General features: G+C 34.4%; 1 protein-coding gene across 2 annotated transcripts in view; it reads right to left on the bottom strand.

Annotated features, from left to right (window-relative positions):
- Positions 1-22,193, bottom strand: part of LOC116347187 (leucine-rich repeat-containing protein 24-like) — a 136,638-nt gene extending 114,445 nt beyond the window's left edge. For both annotated transcript variants that reach the window (XR_004201658.1, XM_031777702.1), the window contains exon 1: positions 18,078-22,193. The gene's annotated coding sequence lies outside the window, so the exon portion shown is untranslated. The remainder of the gene's footprint in view (positions 1-18,077) is intronic.
- Between the last annotated feature and the right edge of the window lie 993 nt (positions 22,194-23,186).

The raw sequence follows: 23,186 nt of genomic DNA, 5'->3' as shown, positions 1-23,186 counted from the left end.
AATTAACCACTAGAAACATATTTGTGGATTCATTTCGTTTTGATTTTAGAATAGTAATCGATACGAAAGTAGATGGCGGTAGGATGTAAAAATCTTTTTGCAAAAGTGACATTTCAGTACAAAATACGTTTTGATATTCCTACCTGATATTACCGAATATCAAAGTTTTCCACTCTTTCTACAGTTATGAATGCACATACATCCAACAGTGACGCTGTGTAGAAATACATATTTCGGTTTGGGTGTGCGTGTTCGCACAACTTTCTTTCCCCCCTCCGGTCTCTGTACCTCTTACTCTTTATTGCTCATTTTCATCTCAGCCGATTTGTCTCCTTTGCCGCTTATATCGTTGTATATCGTTCGGCACAATCGTTTCGTGAATGAATTCAAGCGATTCAGTTTTCACGGTTATTTGGTTTCTCGAGTGGTTTTCTTTTTTCATTTTATTATTGAGAGAATATCCGTGTGTGTCTGTGTATGATTTTCGCCGTGAACACAAAATAAGCTTTCCCCGGTTTCTTTTGACGATTTTTGCCATTTTGTTGGTCTTGTCGAAACATTTTTGATTGTTTTTCAACGATTGAAGCATTTAGTGCATTGCACTATTATACATAAACATAGGTATTATACAAAAATATCTTAAATATATACGATTCTTTAAATGTTTGCTCTATTCAAACAGACGCTCATTTAAAATGTGTAAATGTGATAGTTAGTGGTTTGCGTTTGTACGTATTTTAAACGGGTAAATACTATAATTTTCGCTAACATTGGATGATAACGGTGGGCGCTCGTATTGTATACTTTCAATGCAAATTTTCGTTAACGATTCCACAGCTATAGCTGTATTTACGTTTGCAAAGGAACAAACTAATTCCGATCCAGTGTATGCGTATAAGCAGCTACGATTGACAACTGAGTGAAGAAATTGCAATGCATACGGACACACAGAATCGGAGTTGGTGTGCTCCTGTACATTAGTCACATATTTCGTCAGAGCTGTATGATTTCGATGATATCGCTTCGCAGAATTTTCGGTTTCAGAAGATCGTGTATAGAGGGCATATGTATAAAATCTGCAGTGAAAAATCACCGATAATAACACCCACCCTATGATAATATGGAAGTGAATCTGTGTTTAGTCTTTTGTTTCATTCCTGAGTCTCAATCACAAAACTCTGAATTATGTTATTTAAAATGTTTAAATTGCCCATATTTATGTCAATGTTTAGGAATTAAAATGACATAAATAAGCGTTCGCATTGTGCTTTTTGTTAAACAGTTTTATTTTCGTTGGAAAATGCTTCCAATCGCTAATTTCAGCGTTCTTCAATTCATTGTAAACATTATAATCGTAGTATTTGTGTGAAGTTCATTTCATTTATATGAAAATTGAACGAGATTTTCAACATTTTTGTTTGAATAAAAGCTTCAGCACATTGCACATCAACGGTATATATTGCCGTGTATTTTATGGAAATGAAAGATATTTTTTAATATAAAATGAAGTTTGAAGTACAATCACAATTTTAGTGTGCATATTGGTGTAACCGACGCGACACGATAAACTTGACGCTCACTGCAAAATCGCACAACACAAATTGACAGCTCTTTCCAACAAATGCTTTCAATTCGAGCGATAATCCGAAAATCGTAAGAATTATGACGCTTTCCACCGACTTAGACCGTAGATTTGGATGAAAGTTTTTATTAAAACGTTATTTATTTTTTTTGTCTTTGTATATTTTATTTCAAGTTTTTCGCTTTTCTGCCATCTCATATTCTTAGTTTCTTTCTCGCTGGTGTGACATCATTTTATCGCAAAAAGTATCCGATATGACAACTAAAATCGATATAAAACATAATTTCAAGATAAGAAATAAATCGGTTCCTCTCACGTCGCACAACGTTAGAAATCGATGGTGATGCTTTCACACAGCGCCATGTGTGTATTGACCTTTCTGCTTTGTCATTTGTAATTTGGTCAAAATGTTATATTGATATATGGAATGAGCATTCAACGAAAACAATCACTCTCTTTATCTTCTCTTTATGTGTTTGTTTGTTTGGTTAATCAAAGTAAATGAAATTCAACCCGAAAAAAATATTCATCAGTCGTGAAAATTAAATGTACTTGTGAAATTGAAAAACAAACATATGTCCAGTCAATAAGGTGTTTTTCGTTCCCTCTGTGTTTGCGTTTCCTTGTGCTTTTTATTGGCACGCAACAGCTGTACAACAACACGTACGAATTTATATACAGTATTTTTTTACACGTGGATATAGGTTCAAAGTAAGTAAATCGTTGATGCAGAATGATGCGGTACTTTTGATGCTTTTCGTGTTGATCTTTTTTTTTCCTGCCATACATACATACAGATTCTTTCCCTCTTTCTCCAATTCCGGAAAGATTTTTTCTTTGATGGATACGATTGTGCGAATTTTATTAAATGTTCCTTTTACGAAGAGGTTTGAACTGACTCTTGCTTCTCTTGTGAATTCAGTAAACGAAAAATTTAAAACAAATGAGATTAAAATCAGGCCGACATTATACAAGCGAAGTGGTTATGTGTTTGCCTGGATTCTTTTTGGCGATGGTCAGCCACTCAACCACTTGCTTGATATATATATCAACATTACCGCTAATAAATTTTTCACCGTGAAAATTGCATTCCACGCTTATCGATACAGTCTATCGCTTTGAATGGCACAAGCCACGTTGAAACAATTTCGAAATGAATAAACTGAATATTTTCTTGTACAAAAACAAACACTTCATCAAGCAACACGCATACACACACACACACACAAACGTAAAAAAAAGGATGATTACTAACCACAAAGTCCAAGAGATGATGCAGAAACACAAACATTTTGCTGTGCCTCAGTAAACAATTTTGTAATGGTTCCGGTTGAAAAGTTTATTCACTTAATATGCGAAAAACGTGAGCGATTTTTATGTTATGGTTACACATTTTCATGGAGCTTTTCGATGAATTTCCTTTTTATGTACTATTTTTTCGCATTTTTTGCCGCATCACACGACGCGCATCATATTTTTTCTTTCTTTCTCTCTCTTTCTCTCTGTATCTATCTATCTCTATTTCCTCTCTCTTGTTCACCATGTGAAATAGTGATTGTGAAAAGCATTAAGAACTTTATTTGACACAAATCACGGAATTGGTCTTTTTCGCCTTTAGGCAATGCAAGTTTTATAAGTTTTTCTCTCGTTCTCACTTTGTGCTTGCCATTAGAACAGTTCACTGTATAAGCGCAACAAAAAAAAAATTGGGTACAGAGAATGAAGCCGAAATATAGATAGAGAGAAAGAGCCGAATGAATTTTATAAAAATGGGTTGCACCTCATGGGAAATCAGTGGTTTCTTTTAAATCAAATACTTTTGTATTATCATTCTCTTTCGTAAAATTTTCATCATTCTATCTGTGTTCTCACTTGCATTCGACGACATAGACTCGAAAAATGAGCGAGACAGTCAATTCGGTGCAAGGTTGACAATATGATGGGAATAAAGAAAAAAAAACTTACACGTAAAAAACATCACTTGAAGAATGTGATTTCAACTTTCAAAAGTGACTTTGTAGAGTGTGCCAATCGTGTTTAAAAGTTTTCGGTACTAAAATAAAAGGAAGCATCGCACACATAAAGCGGCAGTGACAAATATCGCCCAACCTATAAATTCATAATAAATCAATTCATTTGATATTTTTGTGTTACCATCAAATATAAAATATATAGATATGTACATCAGTTTGAACATCAACGAGATTCAAAGTTTGCATTTCAACCAAGTAATCTACAATTCAATTGGTTATCCCAATGTCAAAGTCACATAAATACATAACGTCATCCAAAGAATATTTTAGCACACCAATATTATTGCTGTTGATATTAAGGTGAGAGTTACTCCGTTGTTCAATTTTGAATGCTATAAGTTTTGCTAGCAAATGTTGTAGTTTATTACTTGAACACTTTGTCTATAATCCCAAATGTTCGATCACTGAGGGGCAACATTATTGTCCGTGTCGTTGTCATCGTTGTCGTAGGCCACACAAGCAATGATCCAATCAGTCTATTTGCCGGTGATAAAACATTTTGTAAATATGAGAACATGCTACGCATCAATTTGATTGACATTTTTAACGGTTTTGTTTGGAATGTGAACGAGCAAACAGATACACAATTCGGTTACTTTGTCGACGGTAATCTTTATGCGATTGGCTGTTGTCATTGTTTGTACCCGCCAGTAAACGAAGTCGTCTCTCAAAAATGCACGCATCTATGCTAATACTGGTGTCACGTTGATACAGATTATAAAATTCGATGCGTGTGGCTGTGAGGGTGTTGGTTATAACGAAATGTACAGTTTGATGTGTAATTTAATGAACAAAATGAAACATTATACGATGCGGAAAATGTATAGCGGAAAATTAATCACGGTAATGGCCTAATGAGCGTCCGAGAAATGGTGCCATTTTCCCAGATGAAAATCGATGAAAATGGACGAGATAAGGGGAAAAACGGCTTACAGAAAAGTGTCGCCATCGTCGACAGGTTACATGCAACAATTTTCTTAATAAATGAAAATAAAAATGTGATCAATCAAAATTGACAAAGGTATTGTGTGAAAACAAATGTTTTGTCAATAGTATAATTTACCATCGATTTCAAAATGATGACACCAAGTAGATGGATAGCAATCGCACGAGCTGCTCCCACCCTCACTTTCTCTCTTTCTGCCCTTTTCTGCGCCTCTATTCACCGAAGGGAAATGAAATAGATGTTATTTCAATATATTTTATTTTCCTCGGTTCACCAACAAGAATTATTTACACTCACATTTTCTTGTAGCACACCTTGACGACATTTGCCTATATTTCTTATGTTCCAATCATTTCATCATGTTTTTCTTTCCTTGCATTTTTGCTGTTGTTGTTTTTGCGTTCGGTTTTCATCACATGCATTTTATTATATATCCTATACATATTGCGTTCCTTTTAAGAGAGAGTTTGAGTGAGAAATGTTTATCTGTCTTACTCTATCAGATATTTCATTTGTCAAATGGGATATTATGCGGCCGTAAAGGACACGATGTAAAATGAATTGAACGATCAAGCAATTGCACACAAAATAGGTATATAGATTTGTTGGATGGCAACAATAACGGCAACATGACATTGCTGCTCAACGGATAAAAATAAGATGAACAAAAGAAGATGAAATAAGCACATATACACGAAATTCGTACATTCGTGTACGCAAAATGGAATTGAGCGGCACGCGCTTAGCTCAAATTCGATATGAAAATAAATGTGCCATGTTACGAGCCAAATACAGTAACAGCTACATTGACATACACTCACCAGGATGAACAAACAAGTCAACGTAAAAAAAAAGTCGAATAAGAGAGAGAGAGAGAAATAAAGCGCGTACAAAACGAATACATATCGAAATCTATATTTATGGATATCGTCAAAGCATTTTACTGATACGAATGGTTAAGAAGTTGTACCAAGCAAACAAAACAGGATGAACATGCGCTTAACGGTAAATAATGATAAATGTAACGACATAGATAAGGCAACATAAATCTCTTCGACTCACAGTTAACTCTGTCACTCATACACTCTCTGTCTTTTTCTTTCTACAGCCCTCCCATTCTCATGGGTTTTCTAGCTCTTTCACTTTTTTGCCGACATATAGAGCATGTAATGTTTTATATATGTACATTCAAACACATATATTCACAAGAACTTTGATACGAACATAAGATACGGGATGTGCTAAGTCTCATTCTCGATGATTCGACCGAAATCACTTTGATCGGCATAGTGTGTGTGTGTGCAAAAGACATCGGAAACTCTATGAAAATTCAATTGAATAATACTTTGTTATTCGGCTTTTCGAAATTTCGTGTGAATGTACATATTTCGTTAGTGAATGCACGAATAAATAAATGTATGTGGAAGACAATGTGCTGGATCCGAGCTTTTCTTCGTAAAAAAAGCGGATTGTTGTTAGTTCTCTGTTTTGGCAGCAATGAGAAAACGAAGAAGAAAAAAAACAACAACGCATAGGAAAAGGAAAAGAGCGACGTAAAGTTAAAATAAGTATGTATGGAAAGACGAAAATACGATATGAAAAATAAATCCATCGTTTGGATTGAGAAAATTGGATTTTGTCATATACACATTGTTGTTTTCGTTATTGTTGTTGTTGCTTCTGCTTGGTTGTTGGGTTTTGTTGTTATTTTCAGTAGCATACTCATTGTGATTACTTTTCCGACACCATTCTCTTTTGTTCTTCGTCGCTCAACTCTTGAATTAATTTTTTTTGGCGTTCATCGCATATACATATATTAAAATAATTTGTTTTATTTTGTCTTATTTTTTTTTTTTTCGTTCGTTGGGGTGTTCTAAACGTTGTCAAGGCTTTCAGTTCTTTTTCCCCCAACGTTTGCACGCTGTGTTTCAGTCAATTTACTCGATTTTTCTATTCATATTATTCATATTTTGTCGGGGACCTATGATGTTGTTATCCCAGTTCTTTTTTTTCGTACATAATTTTGTAGTTGAATATATTTTCTTCAATACATCAAAAATCACTTTATTTTCTCGGTGCATGAGAAAGCACCTTATTTTGCATACATATATTTCGTTATATGTGAAAAGTGATAGGTGTTTTGCTTTCGATACGTCTATCGAATTATTTTATCGTCTACATTTGATTTTCGATAGCAGCAAAAAAAAAAAAAAACAAAATACAAAATATTTTAATACCTTTTTTTCCTCGTTGCTGCATTTTGAATGGCAAAATGGGAACATTAAAGGTTCTGTGATTTCCACATAACAACGAAAATCAACAACAACAAGTGAATTCATGGAGCAGAGACACGTAAATTGTATATGGGGGTGTTTCAATGGGGAAAATTGATTTCACAGGTCATAAAATAGGTTTGCTACATTTACTGATGTTCAATCCATTTGGTTGAATGATAAGGCTGCCTGAAGGTCAATAGACATGGTTAGTAAATTGAGCTAACGCCACACAGACACACACACACACACACTCTTTGTATATATTGTTTCGCTTATTTATGTGAAGAAAGTATGATTCACACACAAAAATTCAATGTGAACATGAGTAAATGCACGCACATAAAACAAATGCTGTACATTGTGCCCAAGCTCATAAATTTCGTATTGAAATGAGCCAAAATGCAATTTCAGTTTGGCGTTCAACACATTACACAGGTAAAGAAAAATGTTGTTAATGGCATTCAATGGTATACACTATACATGTGAGCGTATACCATGGAATTGTAATAAATATACATAAAATATAAATATAGCGAAGATGAGAGAGAATCGGGTAGGAAAACGAGTTGAATAAGCCAATCTTTTAACCCGACCACACAAAATACCAAACTAATTAAGCGAAATGCTTTACATGCACTAACATACAAACTGATTCGCTTTTCATGTTGGATATGTCACCGCAACTCTGTCTCTATGTGTGGGTCCCATTTTTGAAAGCATTATACCACATTATAATTACAACAACCATAAATACAAGTTGATGAATACATTTTCCGCAGGACCAACATCAACGTAACAAATAAATTAATATATTTACCTATGTAGATACATACATGGTGATGCTAGATGCATTTTAATTTTTTTTTTTTTTCATTTTTTTATTGCAAATATTAATGCATATTATATCATTCGACTATTGAGATTGCATACTGAGTGAATTGCGTTACATGATATATGCAAATAATATCCGTGCACGATATGATAAATGGATGCACACACACAATCAACATGCACCGAAATGACGCTCAGGTGCGCCTAACAAATTTACTACAATTTTTGACGAAATTTATAGCACTACCTACGCTCACTTCAATATTTCTCACTCTCTCCATCTCTCACATTTCTTTATCTCAATTTACGGTGTCAGGTCACGTATATATAATTTTTTCTCTCGTCGAATTTGTATCGGAAAGAGTGTGTTTATTCGAACGTTGGATCTTTGTTTGTTTGTTTTTTTGTTGCACTCGATATTTGCGATGATTCTTTTCAATTTTACCATGTCAATATAATAACATATAATTCACAATGCATGCAAAAACAGTTTCGTGTCACTATTTTTATGTTAATTACCTTAACATATTTACATGTGTTTTCAATTTTAAACGATTTTTTCCGTCAAATCACCAACAATCCAAACCTATTTATAAATATCTCCCTTGCACTCCTGCATGCTATTCGGTTTTGCGTGGTCGGAATATAATTAGTCGACACTCTGAATGAACCAACCCCCATAACAATGGGCCACTTTCATCGAACAATTACAAGTTTTACATTAATTATTTTTTGTCCATTTAGCTCGGCTATACCCAGAATTTTTTTCCATTTCATTCGAGGGAAAAAAACGAAAATAAATTGATTACAATCCGAGCATTCTCTTGTAAATGTATATTTATGCGTTTTAATGAGCATAACAATTGAATAAGTTGTTTTTTTTTTAAATTACATCGATTTGTAAAGTTTATTGGTTAATATTATCTTCATAGTGGGGATGGATCGTGATCCTGTATATCTCCAAATAAAGCATCAAAGTGTTTCAACCATTTTCAATCTTTTTGAGTCCACAAAATGATTATCGATCCAACTAGCATCAATAAAGCTTAAGGTAAATCTCTGTGAACTTTTCAAATCTTAAGAAATCTTAATGAGTATATATTTTCCAATTGCAATCCCAACGAAAAAAAAAATACCAATATTTATTTGCATTTATCAAAAGGTCTTACTTTTATAGCATTTGAAGAAAATATCAATGAGCAACAGCAAGAGTATTTATTCTACATTTGCGGCATATATACACAACAAAACCATAAAGTCAAACGAATTATTCGTTGCAAACAAGTTGTATTAAATCTTTCATAAAAGCATATTGCTGTCGCCAATTGGAAAACATCGACGCTACAACAAACTATTACACTCTCACCGAATTAGAATAAATTGCGAACACATAACGTATTTGTTTCTCATTCATTTTTATCCATCCTGTTTTTTTGTTGCTATTGAAAATCGTTTTATTTCTTTTAAATGACGTCAACACACACGTACATGACTTTATAAATGTTTCACATGAATTGAAAATGATGCATTTTATCGAAAAGTTCGGCACATATTCACATATGAATTTTTTCTTTCGCCCATTGATGGTGAAAACAATTTTGTGAATCAAGCAAAGGTAAAAAAATACCCAACTGATTTAACCATTGAGATAAATCTTGCATTTGACACCACATATACTATATGGAATTTTCGCATTTTACTTTACTGTAATAAAATCTTTGGTGCAAAACTACCCTTACAATTCGATAAATTCGTGCAAGATTTTACGCTAAAGAAAGCACTGTTTTTATATCACCAGTTTTTATGATGATATATATTTGTTTTATAAACCATAAAAATCAGCGGAAATTTAGTTTTTGACAGATTTTCAATGTATTTTGTATGTGAAATCTGAAATGTAAAAAGATTTTCCACACAATTCTTCCGTTAGAACATGTCAAAGAGTCAATTTATCGAATACACTTCACCTTTCACCTGCCAACGTAAACAGCTTTTATACATAAAATAACAAACTTTGAAAACAAAACAGAACAAAAAAAAAAAAAGAAATGAGAAAAAGCATGTTACCAATTTTGAATGAAAACAAAAGAATTCTATCCAGAAGAGAAAACAAGATAGAAAAAAACTAGCAAAATGAGGGCAATCAGCCAATTATATAATAGAAGAGTAAAAAAACGTAAGTATTCACATTTATAGCTTCAAATTGACCCAAGCATCTGATGAGTATTAAAAAACGATCATTTTTGTAGTTGCATTGTGTGCATGTGCTGTTAAGCAAACGTTTATACGGTGTACATTTCATCGTTGTCGTCATTGATTTGATATTGGCGTCATTGGCTTTTTTTTATGTAACCACATTATATTTTAATTTCGACTATAAATTGTAATATTCGCTTTTTCAATGGCATAAAAATTAATATAATGTTATTCGTTCGTTTTTGTTGTTGAACATGCGTTAGTTCACAAAATTACATGTTTTCGCACATTGAAACATGGTTTGTTGTTTTTTGTCGCCTGTTAATCTGAATCGGTTGGCACAGAACCGGGTGAAAGAGAAAAAGAGAGAATGGCAACATTGGTATGCGGACACATACAATATAATATATATAACATGCATATACTCGATGACTTTGTCACCGAGTTGCGAACTATTTTTTTCGCCGAAATAAATAACAAAAATACAGCAACAAAAATCTCATTATTGGATAATTCTCTCTTTTTTCGGTCAGTTATTTGCTAAAATGCGAATTTTGTAAATTAATTTAATGTTTTGGACGTTGTGAGCGAATGCTATTTTTTTTTTGCTCTTTCTCTATCTCCATAATAATTTGCATCGAAATGAACGGTTCCCTATTGAATTTTTAGTTATTTTTGTTGATGTTTGTGTACGCGTGTGTGTACGCGGCTATTGTTATTTTCGGTGCGATGGCGTGTCAGCAAAAACGACAGCACAATACCAAATTAATTGATTTATGCGGATATCGTATAGAAAACAACCATTTTTCCTTCAGTTATATTGGTTTTTATTTGGCAATCGTTTCCTTTTTTCGCTTACACTCTTTCTCCGGGCGACGTTTCGATTGCGTTTAAATTCACATAAAAAAACACTAACATTTCGATACATTTTGCGGTAAATGTGTCCTTTCTCTGACGCGCACAACATTAAAATTCATATTCACATTTGAGTGACAGAGAGAGCGAGAGAGATTTTTTTTTAAATGTGTGTCAAACCAAAGAAAACTGCCTGCAACACATTCATGAATAAACCAAATAAATAATATAATTTGACACACCGAGAAACGGCAGTACTAATCACACACACATAACCAACATTCTGACCAGAATGGAAACAGTTTAAAATCGCAAATATATAAAACATATACAAAACAATGACCATTTTTAACCGACATGTTTATAAAATAAATTAATTCAATTATAATTTATCGCGAATAAATATTCGTTTTTTATCGCATTTTGTGTGGGTGAGAGAGAATTTGCACTGTTTCAGAATATGTATATCATCTATATGTCTCTATTCCTGAATATTTTCACTTTATGCAAGCGAGAAATAAAAAAAAAACTTGAACTTTCAACAGGATATAACGAGAAAAACAATTTTAACGCAACAATCCCAATAAAAATTTGACTTTTATCTTCATGTTTTAATTATTGTGTTAGCGATGCAATTTTGTTGGGTAGACGGGTTTGAACTGACTGCAAGCACAAAGAGTTGTTTTCATTTATCAATAAAAAAAAATTGTTCGAAAGGAAAATGAAATTATGATATGTGGAAAAAACAAAGCCTTCAACGAAATGGTCAATGAAAACTTTGAATGTTTGAACAGTATTTTAGTTTTAAAATCCACACAAGAACCAATTGAAACATACAGAATAAAATATCAAGAACTAAATGTATCACATCTTTGTATTCTCTAGAATATTGGTAGATTTCAACGATAAAGTACAAAAATGTGATACTTTTAGTCTGGCTTTTAATTCTGCATATTTTATTGTGTATGATTCAATTGGTTCTTGTTTTTTTTTTCGGTATGTTTGGTGAGCTTTTGCACAATCAGCAATGTCGATAGAATGTAAATTTGATTATATCTTAAATTCATTGGGGCTTTTATATTCAATTGACAGCGGTTGCATTGTTTCAATTAATTAATCCACTAAAATCTAGCATATTTGCGTTTGATCATATATTCAAATTCAAAGCGATATTGAAATGTGCGCGGACATTCAAGTGGAATTTAATTTCAATTTTTCGAATTGGTAGCATATTTTTTTATTTAGTTAGTGATTCATTTTCCATTCAATCCCGTGTGTAAATGGGATGACCAAAACGGCTATTTGATATGGTTGTCTTTCATGCAAAAGTCGATGCCGTGGTTAGTACAACTTTTTCACTTGGGTAACGTTTAAAAATTAAATTGTGTACACCACTGAAAGATATATTGAGAGACAAATGGCCAAAGCCGAGAAATGGCATGCATACAGAGAGAGAAAGAGAGAGACATATAAAAGAGTGGCCACCATGAGAAAAATAATAACGAGTGGTTGGTAAAAAAATGTGACTTCAGCACGACATTTGCTGAACATCCGCTTTTTTCATTTGTTGGTTGTTTTTATTCCATGGTTATTTTTGTTGGTGTTTTCGCCCTCGTTTGCTTTTTACTTTTTATACAACTTAGTTATTGTTGTTGTTCTTGCTATCTTTTTTCAACATCATCATCATCATCATCATCATCATCATCATGTGTGAGTATAGGTAAGTATCTCTCTTTCTCTCTGGATTTTTTTTTTATTTTAAATTTTATTCAGTGTCATACAGTCGGCGTATGCATCTCTTTTCTACGACACATACTATTTTTGTACGAGTCATCTATTCGTGCGCAATCACTTATTCAATTTAGTTGAAAATGCAAAGGTATGCACGAAACTCTGACGATGCACAGGCATTTGGATAACTGGATAAACGGCAATATAGCTATAGCTAGAACAGTGGCCGTAACAGCAGCTTGCCACACACAAACAATGTATTTTGAATACGCTTGTATATATAAACCTGTAACACAGAATCGATTTATACAAAATAAATTTTCACAAAACTGAAGGGTATAGAAAAAAGAACACTCTCCGTAGATAGGCAGTAGATAGGAAGAAGAGAGAAAGAGAGAGAGATAGAAATAATGGCTCCTCACTCATTCTCTCAACGCAAAAACTTTGCACTTGCTTCGGTATACGCGCTTTCACCAGCAGTAATGGCGAAATGGGCCACATAGATGCACACAAAAAAGAGACAAATAGCCATAAAATAAAATGGATATCAGCATCAACAATAAAAATATTTGTTGAAAAAAAAAACGTCGACCAGTAATTTGTTTGGCCAAACGGTGTATGGATCTCGGTGTGCATGTATGTTAGCTTTAAAAATCTATTGCCATCGCATTGCCATTTGCAACATGCATAGAGCTAGGGGGAGACACAAACGATTAAACCATGATTCCAATATAAAAACACTAATCCTACTATTCCACCAATCCGTCATTTCATTGTCAAATGTGATGTCACATTTCGCCGCTATTCACTTTGTTGAAAACTTATTTATCGATACTGGAGTATGACATTTTGTTATTGATAATTAAAATTATTTTTTTCATCAATAAAATTTTGAGAAAGAGTATCTATTGTTTTTTAAATTTGTAATCGACTTTTGAACTAAAAAATATTTCAAAAAAGAACAAATTACTATCTCAAAACAAGTTCAATGCTTTTATCAAATTCTGTACTATCGATTACAAAAACTTTGAATTAACCCATTTTCGCTATTCCATACACGGGATTAGTGAATCCATGTGAATCCAGCTACTGAATTCTCTATTCCACTTTAATTTCTCGAATTTTTACACTAAAAAGTCTAATCCTATTCCACGTGTCTCCCCCCTTGGCATAGAGCGATCGTGCAATTTAAACATTAACAGAATATCAAGCAATGACAGCGAGAACACCTAAAAAGTCGGCGCACGATGACGACGACGAGAAGCAGCAATACGCAGCAAAAAAAAGACGATGCAGCTAACATGCGACAATGGCAGCACCAGGCAGAAGTCACACACACACACAAAAAAATACGTCAAATAAAATTTGGACTGAATGAACAAACGACAGAACGGGAACGACTATTTTGGAAATGAAAGAAACATAAAGAGAGAGAGAGAGAGAGAGAGAGAGAGAGAGAGAGATCTACTTTCTGCATAATTTTTGCCCGCTTTTCTGAGGTTTTTAGATATTAATATTTTGACTTTTGTTGCCAAAAACGATTTGCGACAAATACAATATAATTGTTATTATTATTTGGAATGAATGTGTTGCGGCCCATTTTATTCCGCTCCTTTGCTGAAAATGCACTTTAAAAATGAAATCCAAATGTAATGTGTCCCTGGGTGTGGGTAAGTTTTTTCGGATATAGAGATGAGAGCGGCGTTAAGAAATGAGATTTTTAATGAAATCAAAATGAATTTTAAGCATAAAAAATGGTGTGCACAATATTATTGCAATAAAATCGGATGGTCAGCGTTTGGCTTTTTAAACATAGAAGAATGTAAGGATGCATATGGCATGTATTGAAATTTTTCGCTTTTATTTTGGATTAACGAACGCATTTTGGTGCTGCAAAACCAGTTCGGTTTCATGCCTGAGACAACGAATCAGATCAAAAGATGTTACACCACGTTAATGTTGCATCCTTTTGGGTACGGCCGTCGAAAAGTGCTGTGTGCACCACTGTTAAAATGAAAGTTTTTAGTTATGGTTTTTTTTTTGGTAATATGTGCGTGTGTAGTGTGTTTGTTGCTTTTCTGGACCAGCCACTGGAATACAATGGAAGCTATAACGTTGAGATCAAATACACCACTGCAAGGCATTTGAATATAGCCGGAGTGCACATAGAGAAGAATGGCTTTAACCGCATCGCATCTGCTTGCCATTTTTCTCGAAAATTTATTTAAATAATACACATCTAACAGATGGTGTGTCACTATACTCACCACTGTTATTCTCTCTGTTTCAATTGCATTTATCCTTTAATGATCATCGCACCGTCTCTCTTTCTCATTTACTCATTCCATTTCACTATTTTGCCATCAGAATAATGTGACTTAACCACATTTTCATTTTCATTTTTCTAATGTGAACATTTTATTTTTCAAACGTGCACACATAATGAATCGAAATAGTAACAACATCACCATCACCATCAACAACAACGAATTACACAAAACAGAAAACTATATACCGAGATTTTTAACGAAATGTACAAGAATGTTCTATCAACATACAAGGTTACAACGACCGGAAAATATTTGCACGAAACGTTAAATTGAACTTATCTCACTTGAATAGAAATAGTTTGCTACAAGCAATCAGTTTACATTGTATCGAAACAGATATGAATACACACAGCGTGTTGGAATATTTTAACTCAATTTGCTATCTCACGCGTGTGGTATAATACGGTAAATGGGTTGGTTTCATACGCACACGTTCATTCGTTCCAATCGCACCATTTATAGCATATACCTTGATTTGAGCACTAAATTCACACTAAACGCACACACATGACCGGCCACCGAAGCAGAGATTTACTTGTCTTTAATCTTACTAATTAATCAAGTTGGTGTGTTTTCATTTCAAACAAAAAAGAAAACAATGGAAAATACATAGTGATTGTATGTGCGCGAAAGGGAAAATGAGAGATCAAATCGATTTTCTCAAAACGCATTTTACGTCTTTTGTTTTTGTTTTTGCCAATCCATTTATTCATTGCTTAAATCAACCTTTTTTGTGCAGTTGTCTTGCCTTTTAATGATTTTTATTCCATCCTTATCGCAACGACGAGCTACCACGGTGGCCAATGCCAACTGATAAACGTCGCAGAAAATGGAAACAACTAAAAGCACGATATAGCTAATGAGAAAGAAGGAGGGCAATGTACAAAATCGAATGCTTCACATCTAGTGGAAAAAGTTGACGCGATATGGACGATGTTGGAGATAACACTAAATATTCTTTCGATGCATGAGCATTTATATCTATTTCGATTTAGCTGAGCAAATAATCGTCAATTTTGGTATGAGAGAGGGTGAGTAACCCTGAAACGAGACACCAGACCAATAGAACGAGAAATAAAGAAAGCGAAACGTGAAACATTGTCGTTTACTTTTTGTTTTGATTTTTTGTTAAATGCGTCTGGAGATTTCCGCAAAAATATGTTTATGACTGTTTGTCTCTTAACCAACCAAAATAGTTAACAAACTTTATGAATATTTTGTGTGCGAATGTGTCTGCGAGCATGTGAGTGGCCCAAGACTCCGTCAACAAAACTGTCACTGCGTAATCGTGGTGCATTTGTGTTGTATGTGAAAAAACGCGTGTTTGAAATGGAAAAAGAACACAAAGCATCTGTCTTTCGTAACATAACACACACTCGATTTTTTGTCTGCCTCAGCTTTCTCTCTTTCAGTATTATAAGAACCGCCTGATTCCCATGGAATAAGTGGTTGATTCAAGAGCATAAATGCGAACAAAATTTAGATTCATTGGTGAATCTTTTTCCCATTCCTTTTTGGTGGTATATATCCCCCATCCAATGCCGAGCACATTGCTCGCGCTAAAAGCCAAGCACTTGAAAAATATAATAAAAATGCTGAACGCGCGCGTATATGGTATTTGTTTTTCTGCAAAATAAACGTCGTGTATCTTACGCAAATACAAATATATACAAAGTTCGAGCTCCTTCAGCCAATTCGTGTGTGTGTTTGTGTTTTTTTTTCTCTTCTCTTCTTTTTCTTTTTCATTTCAACAATTACAGTTTCGACTCGTTCTTTTGTATGGGCAGTACGCACACACGTTTCGTTGAGTATGTCTGATATTTAAACCATAAATAATTTATACATGACTGCTGTTACGAAAAGAAGCAAAAAAAAGAGAACCAAACCAAACAAACTACAAGAATATATACATATACATACTGATGACTTGTGCGGTTCGGTACAACGCACGTTTACACTCGAAAATGCATAACATCGTGTTCATATTAAACAAATCAAAATGAAAATGCAGACAAAGACAACAACAGAGCTTGGAGATTGTAGCGAAAGAGGGAAAAAATGGTGCTCTCTAGATTTTACAGGCCAAAAACCAAACCATTACATGTACAAAGGAATCGTTGTTGCTCTTTCGTTGCCAATTCAATCTTATCTAAATTCCTCGTCCTGTGACAGCATAATTTATGTGCCAATGGAGTGTGTGTTGATGGCACAAAAGTTGGATGTCTTAAAGTGCGACAATCGCGTTTTCTAAAAATTCGCAAATACACACGCGTGTACGCTTTTGGCTTCATCCCATTGATGATGTCCCAACACAAAGACGAAGTATTAAAAGAAAACGAACAAAAAAACCAAGGATCATAGATAAAATGAAGGAGTTTGCAAAAACGTAATGTAGAGAATCTTCAATCATACAGGTCTACGCCATCATTCATACAACACGCCCTTAATTCCGATACAAACAACGAAATAAAGTCGCTACAAATCCATTCATGAACACCCGAATTCATCGAGAGAAAAAAACACAAACTATTTTCGCTTTTGTTTTCAATGGACTTTTGGTTTCGGATACGAACAAATGAATGCTCATTGTGCAGTTTCATAGCTGTCTACCTCGCTTTCTCTCTCTCTCTCTCTTTTTTTTCTTTCTCCTTTCTATTGAAAATGATGATGGCTAATGCTGTTATCGATGTTCTACGAACAACGAAATCTGTCAGCACGCTCGGTGCTCGCCCAAACACTATTTGATTAAATAGAGTCGGACCGTCCTATATTTCCATTGATCTCTTTTATTATTCAAACGCATAGAAACGCAGCAATGGCACAGTATTTGAATCGACATTTTACTAATTTCATCAAGTGGCGAATGCCTATACTTACTTAACCATTCTGCACTTCAATTCATGAACTTCCCATATGTGCTGATCTCACATTGAACTGTTCAACTCAATGAAAACAAAATGAATACCAGACGCAATCCAATAGAAAATTTACGAAAAACACACAAAAAATTCGTACATTTTGTATACATAGATATATATATGGTCTCTGTTTCATTCTCTGTCTCATTGCACAATAAGCAGTTGGTGTTCATCGTAGCTTAAACACAGCATACGTCTGCATACGTAGAAGAAGAGAGAGGAAGAGAGAGCACACATACTGAATATACATACATATCAAAACCAAAACAGATCTCTAATGACTTTTTACGGAATATTGTGTTTGACAACGAGCCCAAATGCTCAATTATTCAAAATAGGATTCATTAATTTTCGATAAAAATGTTTCAACAAGACTTACGAATTAGGTGGAGCATTGATGCATGATGGTGTGATTGGTCCCCGTATTGTAGTCGTCGGAGCTGCTCGTTTATGTTGTTGTTGTTGGTGTAACACAGTAGTCACACACATTTACACTACCAACCACTGGCGATACGCAATTCAATTTCGATCTGATCAATAAGCCGAATCAGTTGGCTTTTCTTCTGTTTTTTCCACTTGTTCCCTTTCTCTTCTCTTCGTGTCTGTTGTATTCCAGTTGCGTTATTTAAAACCATTGAATCGAGATCGTGATTTTCTATTACCGTTCAATATGACCTCAATTTGTCACTTTTTACAGATTTCGATTTATTTCATTTTCCCTTTCGGTTTCTTTCAGTCTTCCCCAACCTTTTTCGGTGTGTTTTTCTTGTTAATTTTTTTTTCGGCTTTGTTCTACCAAAATATTTTGATAATTTGTATTTATTTTACACATTTACGATATTCATATATATTTTATGTTAAAACGAAACGAATAAAAATAAAACAACATTCGATGATTCACTCTACGTTGTCGATTTTCATTTCACTTCAATTTACTTTGTATGTTTGTTTTATCAGCTTCAGTTATTTGTTCTTGATACTATTTGTAATTCTTTTTGTTTTTCTTTTTTTGGGGGGGTATTTTATTACAGTCAGCGAATTCGTTTCGTTGTTACTTATCTTGGGGGTGTATGAAATTACACGGAATTGTTCACAAGTTCATTTTATTCGCTGCAACAACATGAAATGATTGGAAAATTAAGGCGATGTTTCGAAACATAAAATGAGGGTTAATAAAGTTGTGCGCCAGGAAATCCAACGTTCTCACATCATTAGTACTCATAGAAATTTACTGATACTGATACTGAACGGATATGAATGCGCGCACGCGACCGCTCACTTGACGACACGCACTCTCTTTATCATTCACTTTTCGTAGAAGTACGCCGTGAAACTCTTAGATTTTCATCGCTATTTTTCTACTTCGTCGTGTGAGCAACAAAAAAACATACAATCTCACACATACACACATCAAGACGGAAACTCATCGTTGGCAAAAAAAAATGCGCTCTATACTTATTCACAGCTACGAAGTGGATGTCTTTTTTATATATCTATATATATATTCACATAATAATTTTTCAAGTGTTTTGCTTTCCTTTTCTCTCGATTTTACATGCTTGCTTCCTGGATGTTAACTTGAATCAACGCGTAAAATCCATGACAAGCAAGTGGCAAGTGTGTATGCACACGGTGAAAGCTGAAGAAGTAAGATGTAAATGCGATGCAATACAATGTGCTCGCATATGCGATGTGTGATGAAGTGCAAAACGTTAAACACAAGCCTCATAGACGAGTAATATAGACATGAATACCGTTAGTTACAATGCAATTACTATGTCGTTTTGCTTGCTGATATTGTACGCTCGCTCGCTTCATTTTTCTCAATTGATTTCAAGTTTTAAAGTGCACACACTGGCAACAATTCACAATTTTTCACCCACATACAATATCTATCTCTATAAATTTGTATATACAGGCACCCCAAATTGCAACACACGGCTGTTATATCTTGTGCACCACCAGCGAAAATCAAGAGAGAAGTGGCTCTCAACCCACGCACACTTTATCTCGCACGAAGGAAACAATAACGAGCAAATGAATTAGGTACACACTTTTTTAAATAACTTGCAAACAAAAAAAAGCCACATTATGATACTTCTTTTGACCGTCTTTATGTGTATAGATGTCTTTCAAATATGCTGTGAATGCATTTTTTATGCTCACGCTCTTGACTTGTTTTACAGTACTTGCTGGTGGTGTGCTTACTACTACTTTCGTTGTAGTTGTTTTTGTTTTGTTTGTTTTTTATTCTCTTCTTTCGTTTTCTCTCTCTCTCGTTATCTCTCTTTTGCTTATTGACTCCTTCTTTTTATTCTGCTCTGATGCAACTTTTTTTCGCTCTGAAGTTTATTCGTTCAATTTGGTAAATTGAATGTGCAAAAGGGACATGACTGGAAATCGTGCGGCTAGAGTGAGGAGCACAAATTCTTCACTATAATTCAGTACATTCAATTCAATATATGGCACTTTGCACATACACACAACAGGAAGTTTAATGGATTTTTGCTTTAATTTAATAGCCAAAGTAACAAGCTGCGCTTCGTTCGTTCATTCCCTCTCTTAGAGACGAAATATTCTCTTTGCAGCGTGATGAACATGCCACTAATTCGGTGATCGTTTTATGCGCAAATGTTTTTTTTTATTTGTTGCCGTGGAGTTTTTGCCGTGAGAATCTATCTTTCTCTTTCTGATTCTGTCATCGGTTTATTTTCTTAACCGATTCCAACTCTGAGTACACACAATGTTTATGATAAAAATGACGGCAATAAACAATAACACAATCGAGTTAAAACAACGCATATATACATTAACAAATAATGTAGCCGTTGTCTCTATCGAATTATGTTGCCGATGAACACACCGTGGTACGTTGAACGATAGATGCTTGATTCTGTATTTTTTTTAACTTTATTCATGTGCCTCGTTGTACTTAATTTGTTTGTTTGTTAAAAAGTTTCTTTGCGATCTCTGTTTTGTTGTGTGAGAGTATATTTTCCAAATAAATTTCACGATCCATGAATATATTGACGTCGATGACAACCACGACAACCACGACAATAATGATGAGAGACTTCGATGTGGCGACACTTAATTTAAACTAAGTAATTTTTATTTTCTCAACTGTTGATGTTTTTTCGTTTTCTTTCAGCGTTATTTTTAAATTCAATTCCCCGTTCAATTAAAACGGACTTTTTTGTTTTGATTTTTTTTATATAAATAAAAATAATCGCGAACTTTTGGTCCGATTTTTTTTTTTCTTTGTTCAGAAACTAAATGTTCATACATTCATTTGCAACTGACATTTCAATCAATAGTTTTTATCTGTTTGTTCAATTGTGATTAGATGTGTTTGTTTTAAGTTTACTACGTTGATGTTTTGTTTCGATTTTGGTAAACCGAAATGGGAATTTGTCGTTGAAATACCATAAAATTTCCCGTTCACACAAATTTGCAGTTTCAAAAAAAAAAACCCAAACTCGCAATGGCTTTAGTTTTCACATAACAAATTCACAAAAGTGTATACATACACATACAAAAATGCACCTAGTCAACAACAATTGTTCGAATGTATGTTGTGTGCTCGCGAAATTGTTTTTTTTTTCTTTTTCAAATTCAATTGGTGTGCATCGCTTCGAGTCCGCTAGAACGTGAGATATGGAACTCAAACACATTGACAAAAATGTGTAACACGGTTTCTCTGTCTCTTACTAAAAACAGCCATTTATTTATTCCCATGGATACATGTTGTCACTTCGATTGTTCGACGTTGACTTAGTTCTCTTGGGTTGGCGAGAATGAAAAGCACAAGACTTCACTGCGAACCACAATAACAGACCGACATCCTTGCACACACACAAAAAGTGAAATTAAATTTTCAGTCCATTTTCCACACTGTATGGCCGTGTTTATGCCATCACACGATGACGAATGAGAGATGCAAGGGTGGAGGGCGAACGATAAAAAAAAAACGAAATCGACAACGAAAAAATTACAAAAGTTTTGATTATTTCCACCTTTCACTTAATTTTGTATTTTCTCTTCATTCATTTGATGACCAAAACAAGAGCTCCAGTCACCATGAAATCCGTTGTAAAATCGACCACAATAGGTCCGATTGAACTGAGTACAACTTTCAATTGGTAATTCAATTTATTGAATGAAGAGCTCACGCTGAAGCTAATGTATATTTTTCGACGATAAATTTTTTATTTGTTCGCTTCGTCTTTTCCACTTTCGTTCGTTTTTCTTCTTTAATTCTTTGATTTTTTTCTCTTTGGTATTCTTGGCACTGGTTGGATTTTTAGTGCAATTTTCACTTTATGTGCCTTCACTTGATTTTTTCTCGTTTTTCTTTTAACTTTCCGGCTTTGAATTCACAATAAAAAAAAATGTTATGAAGAGCGTAATCAATTGATGTTTGCTTCTAGAAATGCACATACACACAGTAGCCGCGCTACTCATTGACTCTTCGGAAGGAAAAACGGCAAAAAAACGTTCGTACTGCTGCCAGTTTCAAAACGTACTGTAGCACAATCAGTTGTACCGTTTGCCTTTAACTTGGCATACAAAATATCGTGCTGCTGCTGCTGCTTTTCATACAAATCTCTCTGTTCATTCGACATGGTTTGGTATGTTGCGGTGGACGAACCAGCATTCAGTGACGGAAATATACGATGCGACTTATTACCGAGTACGGTACCATTTACGATCTCCTTCCCACTATTACATTCAATCCGACTGCAATGGAGAAAATGCTGTGTATTGCTGTTGCCACTGCTGTTGCTGCTATTGCTGCTGCTGCTGCTGCTGATATTATACTCTGCTTTAACAGCGCCTAATCGTTCAACAAGAAGAGAAATATTTTTTTGAGGGGAAAAACTGTATGGCACGGCAATACACCGTGAAGTATGTGAGGACTATGAATGGATACTCAAGCTCTCCTTTGTCGCATTTTATAAAACGACAGCGACGGCAGCGGCAACGGCATTCACGCACACAATGCAACATTGTCTTATATGGCTCCTTATTTCCAGACCGTATCAATTTCGGGATACACTAACGACCGTATGCACGCATCAATTGCGTTCCCAAGTCAAGCAATGTTTCCATGCTCTCGCTCAATAGACAAAAATTTGTGATGCGTTCACGGTTGAATGTACGAGGCACACATAAAGAGATATAGCATAACACGACCGCGCATCAAGTATCATTATTGTTTCCAGTCGGTTTAAGTTTGATTTTTTTTGTTCTGTTATTTTCTGTTTGTTTTTCTCTGTCGTGCATATTTTATTTGGTTTTCCTTCTGCTACTGTAAGATCTGGATTTTTATTATGTTTTTTTTTTGTAAAAATACAAACGAACTCTCGCTCGCACATCATCTCATACTGTTCCGCATTCCGTTTAAATTTGCACCAGTTTCATATTTGGTTCGTCGCCGTTATTCTGCTGTAATATGACATTGTATCGTGCATGCTATCCCATAAGC

Source organism: Contarinia nasturtii, unplaced genomic scaffold, assembly GCF_009176525.2.
Source record: "Contarinia nasturtii isolate CC-2019 unplaced genomic scaffold, AAFC_CNas_1.1 Cnas_scaffold_129, whole genome shotgun sequence".
Taxonomy (NCBI): Eukaryota; Metazoa; Arthropoda; class Insecta; order Diptera; family Cecidomyiidae; genus Contarinia; species Contarinia nasturtii.
The sequence above is the reverse complement of the archived record's forward strand: the minus strand, read 5'-3'. Positions and strand labels throughout refer to the sequence as shown.